The following is a 10,015-nucleotide window of genomic DNA, read 5'->3' on the forward strand; positions in this document are numbered from 1 at the left end:
CAGCCCCCGACCTCCTGTCAATATATAGTATAGATTCCTCTTTAGTCATTCTATTATCTCCATTCCACAAATTTCCTCATCTAATCCCTTCTTCTATTCTCACATAGCCATAGTCATAGAGACACTAATATCTTCTATATAGTCTCTAAGTTCTCCCTTTCTACCTTCTCCATTTCTACCACACTTGCATTCCTTTTGTCCTAAATAGCTTTCGTCTCAAATCCATTGCGTGAGCATGGTAAGGGAAGGAGTAATAATTGAGAAGGATTCATGGGTTTACATGCAAACTTAAGCAATAAGGTCTCATCGAGTTTGTCACCATGGTGTATTGCAAACTCATTGGAAAAATAGAGTGCTTGGGTCTTAGGAGGCTCAAGATGGTGGTCTTCTTGCTTATTGTCACACACACACACACACACACACACACACACACACACACACACGATGGAATTGACTTGAAACTATCTCCTAGGATTGCTTGAAAAGTCTTTCCCTCAAACTGTAAGTCACCACTTTTATGTTCTTCATTTTCTATTTGTTGTTGAGATTTTCTATTTGTAATAGACATTTTCCCCTTGAATATTGTCGAGGATGAAAGGACCATTTGAATGAATGTGTATTCTAAGTTAAGGTTATATCGACATAGGTTGAAAATTTGGAGATGCATGCTAGACCTTCCTCAAGGTTAGCCATGGAGCTCTTCACTAAGGAATTGTTTGTTTGCTTTGGATACTAGAAAGCACCATGGAGCTAAGGGGGGCTCTAGTCATAATCATGTGGATACACTATGTCTAGTCTAATCCCCCTTATGAGCGTGAGATAGGTCTCCTATAAGGCCCCAATGTAGCTGAAGGTGGATTGGTGGCTTTGCCTTTGGGAAAAGTCCTATGTATGGTTTAAAATTGATGTATTAAGACAATGATTGTTTAATTTTAAAATAAAGAATATATTTTTAAAGAAAGAAAATTTTTATATTGCTTTTGTATTTGTGCTAATGTTACCTAAATGAACCTATTTTAGCGAAGCAAGAAGATAGATTTTCACAACATGAAGAAAAGAGACAAATTGGGTACAATCTCCCCCCATGCCTTGTGTGAGCACTTCACAAGGCATGTATTTATAAATTTATTTATCTCAAAGCTCAAAAATAGCCCAATTTTACAATTAGTTTGTTTTAGCTTTTGTGCTTGCTTTTTTCCAAATAAAGAATAAAGTGGTTGGACGCCCCAAAAGTCAGGTTGTGCCCAAATACAATGTCCAATAATGAAATATTTAAATCGTGCGCCCATGCGCATGCAAAATAATAAATATTTGTCAAGCACTTCAATAAATAAGTGTGCCTAAATAAATATTAGTGCCATACCTTTAATGATAAGACACATGCACATAAAAAATGATAATTTCTTTTAGGTAATTTGAATACATGCTATCGCCCAGTGCTTCCCAACGCCACCACTGCCTGCGCTACACATCAATTGAAGCATTCACAATTGTTAGAAAATAATAAAATTAAACTGAAAAAAGTGAATACCTAGTAGTTTTCAGCTACAAAATAAATAAATAGGTTGGAACTCTATCCTAACCTTATTTTAATACGAGTGCACTCTAAAATCATAAATGTCCATTAATTTAAATATGTATTTTGCAGAATCACCAGTCATGGAATTACCCAAGTACACATTAAATTAACATGATGCTTGAAAAGGACAGGCGTCCTGGTCAACTTCTCGCACAAGGAATCCATCTTGTGTATGAGCCTTGGAAAATAAATGTAGTTTTACGGAATCCACCGCAAAACCTCACGGAATCCACCGTGGAATATACCTCCTGGCATCATACCCCCGGGGTGGGATAGTAATTGTTCTCAATTGCTATTGGCTCAATGTGGAGCAAGCAGTGAGGGGTAAGCACTTAGATCGTGGGTGTGCCTCCATTGGGCCTCTTCAACAGGATGATTTTTAAACTTAACCAAATATCTAAAGTATCTATGGCCAGTTCTAGTGGTCATAAAGTCAGTGTCTAGAATAGTTTCATGTTCAAAGATTTCAGTTTCTTCTTCTAACAAAGGAGGGTTTTCATAAATAGGGTAAACATGTAATTGGCCTCTAAAAGGTCGTAACAAACTGATATGAAAAATATTGTGTATTTTCTAGTGTTGGGATAGTTCTAATTTAAATGCATTGTCATTGATTTTGTGAATGATCTTGAAAGGTCCATAAAATTTAGGGGCTAACTTAACAACAGGGTATCTCTCAACACTTTGCAATCTTCTCTTTTCAATGCGTAACCAAACACAATCAACTTTGAAACTCATACCTTTTCTTTTATTGTTAGCTTGTTTAGTGTATGATTGCTGAGCTTTCGCAATAATGCCTTTGACTTCAGCAAAAATAGTAGCATGCATATTGGCAATATCATATCAGTAAATTTAACTTTGTTTGACAATGATGTAATAGGTGTGGCAGTCTATGTCCATAAATGATTTCAAAAGGTGCTTTTTATGTAGCTGTATGTGGTGTATTATTGTATGAAATTTGAAGTAAGTGCAAATGTGTATCCCATATTTGTGGTTTTGAAAATATGTATACATGCAAAAGATCTAAAATTGTACTATTAGTAGCTTCTGTTTGCCCATTTTTTTCAGGATGAAATGCAGATGAGAAATCAATCTTTGTACCTAAATTAGCAAACAAAGTAGTCCAAATATTATTGCAAAATCTAGAATCACGATCTGAAATAATAACTTTTGGTAAACCATGGTTAGTGAAAATAGTTCTCAAAAATAATTGTGCAGCTTGAGATGCAGTTAATGTTTTCTTGCATGGAATGAAATATGCTTGTTTGCTAAATCGATCTACAATAGTCTAAATCATATCATGATTAGCTTGGGTGTTAGACAAACCAATTATAAAATCCATTGAAATATGTTTCCATGGTCGTTCAGGAATTGGTAAAGGCATTAACAAACCGTATTGCTTACCATGGTGTCACTTAACTCTTTGACAAATTAAACACTCAGATACAAAGTTAGAAACAACAGATTCCATCTGTGGCTAGTAAAAATCTTCAACCAATGTATGTAAAGTAGAAATAATACCTCTATGGCCTTGATATGGGGGACAATGAATTTCGTGTAACACAAATGATCTAAATGGTACAGTTACACACAACCTTTTCTCATAAAAGATAAATCCATCAGAATAAGATAATGAATCTATTGGAATGGCCAATTATTAGCAACTAATATATTCCAATCAACTTGAAAACTCGGGTCTTGGTTATAGGTATCTTTCATAGGGATAAGGGAATCATATAACGGAGATATTATAGATACTTGGTCTTTTAGTTAAGGCATCGGCAACAACATTCTCTTTTCCAGGTTGATATTGGATAAGTGGATGAAAACTTTGAATAAAAGCATCCCATTTAATATGACGGTCAGAGATTTGTGGCTGACTAAGGAGATGCTTGATACTTTGTTGGTTAGTTTTGATCATGAATTCAGATCCCATTAAATAGTGTTTCCATTGACGTAAAGCTTAGAGGGTTTAAGTTTGTAGCTAGAGTAGGCAATGGGATGTGAATCTTGCATAAGGACAGCTCCTATCCCAGATCCACTAGCATCAATGTGACTACTAGGAAGAATGATCTATTAAAGTCAGGTAATTGCAATACAAGTGCATGTGTTAAAGCATGTTTTAGTAAATCAAAAGACTTTTGCTGATTTATCAGACCAATGATATGCAATACCTTTCTTTAATAATTTCGTTAAAGGTAATGTAAGCAATGAAAAATTTATCACAAATTTTCTGTAAAAGCTAGCAAGACCTAAGAAAGAACGTAATTCATGCATGTTTTTAAGGATTGGCCAATTCAAAATTGCTTCTATCTTTTTAGGATCAACTTTAATACCATCAGAAGAAATAATATGTCCTGAATACTCAATGTGGGTTTAGAAAAAAACACCCTTTTTAGGGTTAGCATATAATTGATTCTCTTTCAATAATTTGAAAACCAAACATAAATGTTCATAATGCTCGTTCTCATTCTTATTGAAAACCAATATGTCATCAAAGAAAATAATTACACAATGTTGATGCTTCAAAAATATGTGATTCATCATACAATTGAATGTGGCTGGTGCATTAGTCAAACCAAAAGGCATAACAAGGAATTCATAATGACCAAATTGAGTTCTAAATGTAGTTTTGAAAATATCATGTGTATCCAATCGTACTTGATGATATCTAGATTTGAAATCTATCTTGCTAAATATTGTGGCTCCTCGTAGTTTATCCATGCAGTCGTCTACCCTAGGGATCGAATATCTATTCTTAACAGTGATCTTATTTAGAGCACGATAATCAATGCACATCCTATATGTATTATTTTTCTTCGTAACTAATAGGACAAGTGCACCAAAAGGAGAACTAGTGGGCCTAATGAGTCCTCGGGTTAACAATTCTTCAACTTGTACTTGGATTTCTTTCTGTTCAATTTGATTGTATCTATAAGGTGCTTTACATGGTGGTTGTGAACCAGGAATTAAGTCTATTTTATGATCTTCAAGACGTGTAGGTGGTAAATCAGGTGGTAAATCAGCAGCAAAACAATCTTTAAATTGTGAAAGAAATTGTGCGTGCCTAGGATGCATATGATTTTCCTTAGCTTCAATTTCTTTCACCCATACTAAGTATGATTTACTACCTTTTTGTAATGCACGTTTAGCTTGTGTGTGACTAAGCAATGTGAATTTATCAAAGGTGTGCATACCATGCAATGTGATTTGTTTTCCGTTAGAATGAATTTTCATTGAATGTGTGGAATAATCTATATCAGGATTGTATTTATGAGGCCAAGGCATTCCTAAGATAATGTCACTAGCTTACAAAGGCACAACCAATAAATTTATGTGCTCAACATAATCGCTAATTTTAATTTCTAAATCATGAACTTCTTGTGTACCATTGTATCTAGTACCTAAGAATGCAGCTTTTATGCAATAATGAGTTGGAACATTACATAAATTCAATTCTTTGACCAATTTTTCAGAAATAAAATCATGTGTAAAACAATATTTTCTTTACCATGCACAAGACATTTCCACGTTAATAATAAATGAGGATTTGGCATACCTCGTAAAGTTCTGAAGTAGTACCGATATCATCATCGTCTTCCGTGAAGTTTGGCATCTCTTCATGGTCTTCATCTTCAATCGCTCGATGTGAAGAATTCGCTTTTTTGATTGACAATTCACCGCTAGGTGTCCAGGTTGGTGGCACTTATAATAGACTATAGGTTTGGCTTTGGAAACATTATTGGTAATGGCTGGGAGTTTAGGTATGTTGAGATTTGTTGGAAAGATGGCTTAGGATTTGAATTTATGTTTGATGGTGAAGCAAGGGGTCGTGTCCAGGATTTACGAAAAGAAGATGGAACAAAGCGATTTTGATTGAATCTTCGAAAGTTGAATTGAATCGCTTTGTACCAAAGTTGCTGTTAGTTGAAAATTGTTGTGGTCACTTCTCTCATCCTCGAATTTTGTCTTCAGCATCATGGGCCAAAGAAATCGCATCCTCCAGAGTCGTTGGCTTGAACATTTTCACCTCCGCATAGAAGTAACCAAGATACTAGACATAAACTTGCACTTGTGGATCGCCTCAGGTACGTCTTCAAGCATTCGCGAAGTTGCAATAAGGTGTTCCAAAAATACTCAGTGTATTGTGAAATAGGCTCATGATCTCTTTGTTGCAGACGATCCCATTGTTTGATTGCTTTTTCATGGAATTAAGGTGGAAGAAAATTCTACAAAAAATTCTCTTGAAAAGCCTCCCAAGTAGTAGGACAATCAATACTTTTGCGGACAACAGTCCACCATAACAATGCTCTGTCCACTAAATGGTTAGTGGCACACTTGATTTTGTCTTTTTCGGCATACTAATCTTCATGGAAATAATCATCAAGCTGACTTATAAAAGCGAGAACAGTTTTTCTGTCACGTTGTCGATTAAAAGTATGAAATTTGAAATTTCTTTTACTTATCTTGGCTTCTTTTCTAATAGATTGTGCTTCAAGTGTCACATCGATCGTACGTCATATAACATATTCGGGTTGCGGTCCATCTTGATCGACAGTAGATCATTGCAGAGTAGCCAGTTGAGCTTGCAAAGTTTGACATGCTCTTCATTCCTCTTGAAGCTACATCATAATTAGGTTCAATTTTTGCTCCATTGTTGTTCCGATAAATCACCTTCGGCCATAAAATCTTCCATATTTTGATCGGACATCCTGCAAAATTTCAAACAACCTCACATACTCGAAATCTTGTTAGTGGGATGAGCATTGCTCAAGGGTTGGATTTACAAGGCTTGCTCTTTTAAAAAAAAAAAATACTTTTTGCAATCTTTCTTCTTTTGCAGGTACGGTAATTGATGAATGTTTTCTTCAAGCAGGAAATAGACTGTGTGTGTTAGTTTGCTTGCTAGAAACTGTCTCTGTCAGAGTGCAGGTACAAACAGGGACTTGCTAGAGTTGTACAACCAGTTCGAGGTTGATTTGGAGAAGAACTCAATGTGAATGTCTGCTAAGAGTAAAATTTAAAGATAGAAATCTTTAAGCTTTAGTAAGCTTTTAAGCCTTAAGCTGTATAAAAGCTTAAGGAAATTTTTGAAATCAACGAGGATAGGAGGACGTCAACGGCAGATTCAACGCCTGTCAGTATACATACTAACACCGCAAACAATGAGATTGAGAGCTTAAGCTCTTTCTTAAGCTTTTATTAAGCTTAAAGATTAATGTTAATGAAGTTTTTATTCTCTGTGTCTTCAAAAAAAAAAACGTCTTGCAAAGGAACTTCCCATGTGGTCCTCTATCGACAAAGAGTGGTCCTTCGCAATCCAACATCATAGCATGGGGTTCTTCACCACCAGGAACACGCTGGTATTGACGGTTTTACTGACTGTAGAGCCCGTTCGTTCTAGGAGCTCCGCCTTCACACGAGATGGTAAGCAATTGGAAGCCTTGATCTCAGCTTTGCTCTAATACCACTAGTGTACAAATCCGATGCTGGATGCGTACGTAGCAAACGTTGGAAGTTCCCCAAGAACAAAAGAACTCTACTTAAGCTCAAAAAGCAAGAAGATAGATTTTCACGACATGAAGAAAAGAGACAAATTGGGTACAATCTCCCCCCATGCCTTTTGTGAGTGCTTCACAAGGTATGCATTTATAAATTTATTCATCTCAAAGCTAAAAAATAGCCCAATTTTACAATTAGCTTGCTTTAGCTTTTGTGTTTGCTTTGGTCCAAATAAAGAATAAAGCGGTTGGGCATCCCAAAAGTCGGGTTGTTTCCAAATATAATGTCCAATAATGAAATATTTAAACTGTGCACCCATGAGTATACAAAATAATAAATATTTATCAAGTGCGCCTAAATAAATATTAGCGCTATGCCTTTAATGATAAGACGTGTGCTATCAAAAATGATAATTTCTTCTAGGTAATTTGAATACACGTTATTGCCCAGTGCTTCCCAATGCCACCGTCGCTTGCTCTACACATCAATTGAATCATTCACAATTGTTAGAAAATAATAAAATTAAACCAACAAAAGTGAATACCTAGTAGTCTTCAAGTACAAAATAAATAAATAGGTTGAAACTCTATCCTAACCTTAATTTAATATGAGTGGACTCTAAACTCATAAATGTCTATTAATTTAAATATGTATTTTGTGGAATCACTAGCCATGGAATCACCCACGTGCACATTAAATTAACATGACGTCTGAAAAGGACAAGTGTCATCGTCAACTTTTCGCACAAGGAATCCACCTTGTGTACGAGCCCCGTTAAATAAATATAGTTTTACGGAATCCACCGCAAAACCTCACGGAATCCACTATGGAATATACCTCTTGGCATCACATAATCCTTCATTGTAGCTTGGGCTTGAGACCATTTTGTAAAGTAGTCCATTGCCGCAATGATATAATGCTTCCACGTAATAAATGAAGGATGCACAAGTTCAATAAAATCGATGCCCTACTTCTCAAAGGGCAAAGTCACAAAAATAGGGTTAAGTGATCACTTATGATTTTTCCAAGCATCGTGTCTCTAATAGGCATTACAACGCTTAACATATGCAAAAGCATCTTGTAAATTTGTCGAACACCAATAGCTAGTACGTAAAGCTTTCTGGGTAGTGAGCCATCAAGCAAAATGGCCTTTACATGGTGAATCACAACATTCCTCTAGAATAAAGGGTACCTCATCAAGCACCACACAAAACGACGATAAATCGCATCCACACCTTTCCTATATAAGATACCCATTATTATTGAAAAGTGAGTTGCTTGATGCTTAATCTTCCTCTTCTCGACTTTGGAAAGAGTTTCTATTAGGTTACACATTGATAGATAATGTGTGATAGAAACATATCGCCATGATGGAATAAAGGCTGCATCAATTTTGTATAAGTCCTCGAAGTCACTAATATCAGCCCACTAATATCATACCATGATGGAATAGAGGTTGCATCAAATTTTCCTTGCAGTCACTAATATATATGACCACTCTTCCTTAGGCTCACCAAAGTCTACTAGACACTCTATGATACCCTACAGCTTTGGGTGCTTGGTCCTAATATCATAGTCAAGCTCCTGCAAAGATATCAACCACTTGGCTAGGCGATTAGGGGGTTGAAGCTTGTTCAATAAAATAAGCGCAATCCCTATGCCTTATTGAAGAACACCACCTTCTCATAAAGAATATAATGTCTAAACTTCTTGGTGGCGAACACCATAGCCAAGCAAACCTTTTCCAAATAGCTGTAATGAAACTCTGAAATTCCCAACTTCTCTCTTGCGAATGCAATACGATGATAAAGCTATGCCACCCAGTTTTTGGATAGGCAACAATTAATACTATGCCTTGTCACAACCATAAATATATAGAAAACCTCACCCTTTTTGGAGCTTTTAAAATCGACGCTTTGGATAATTCCATTTTAGCATCTTCAAATTCCATTTTGTGTACTTCTATCCATTGAAAAACATGGCTATGAGATAAAATATTTGTCAAGGGTAATGAATGTTCAACCAATGCATTAATGAATCAATGATAGTATCCTACGGATTAAACAAATTTGTGAACTTCCCTAGGGAAAATGGGTGGGCTTAGGGCCACAATAACAACTATATTTTCAAGGTTAGTGGCAATACTAGTTGCACTCATCACAACATGACCTAATAATAGACCATAAGGCACCCCAAATACATCATTCTAAGGATTCAATGCTATGCAATACTCACGACATCACTCAAAGAATGCATGTAGAACAATCGAATGTCTCTATGATGAGTCATGGTAGATAGCTGCCCCCAAATCATCTATGAAAACCTTCAACTCTTCAGGGGATATATTAGCAAACATCTTATCAGCCACCTGTTCATAGGATTTTCTTGAACTCCTTATGAACATTCGATGACAATTGGATTAGTTGTAGTAGATTCACATCCGATTTGACGTCACATAGCATGTTTGCAAGATCAAACTCACGAAAGTTTACCACTACTCTGTTCTCTTTCCAAACTAGCTACTCTTTTGGCTTCTTGATAATCTTAATACCCTCCTTTTCTTTTGATTTATATTTTCTTATAACCATAAGCTCCTCTAAAACACCATCATTTTTAAGAGGACCCGCATGGGCATCCAATACCTTCTTACCATCTCTATTCGGTTTAGGGTTAACTTTGCTTGTGCTAGGGTCATCTTTCTAATTGTCTTTTAGTTTCTAACCCCTAGTTACTACCCTAACATTATTAGGAGATAAACTCTCAATGATTGGTAAAGTTTCAACTAGACTTACCCCACTGGGTATTTCCTCAAGTGTGGCTTTATCCCTTCAAAATTTTTCTTAGGACCCTCTCCTTTAGTATTCTCGTTATTTGCATGATGGTTCACATGCCTAGGTTGCTGACTATCTTGCTAGAGAGAACTACCCTACTCCAATA

Source organism: Lygodium microphyllum, chromosome 30, assembly GCF_053477565.2.
Source record: "Lygodium microphyllum isolate KBCC chromosome 30, Lygodium_microphyllum_v1.1.10, whole genome shotgun sequence".
Lineage (NCBI taxonomy): Eukaryota > Viridiplantae > Streptophyta > Polypodiopsida > Schizaeales > Lygodiaceae > Lygodium > Lygodium microphyllum.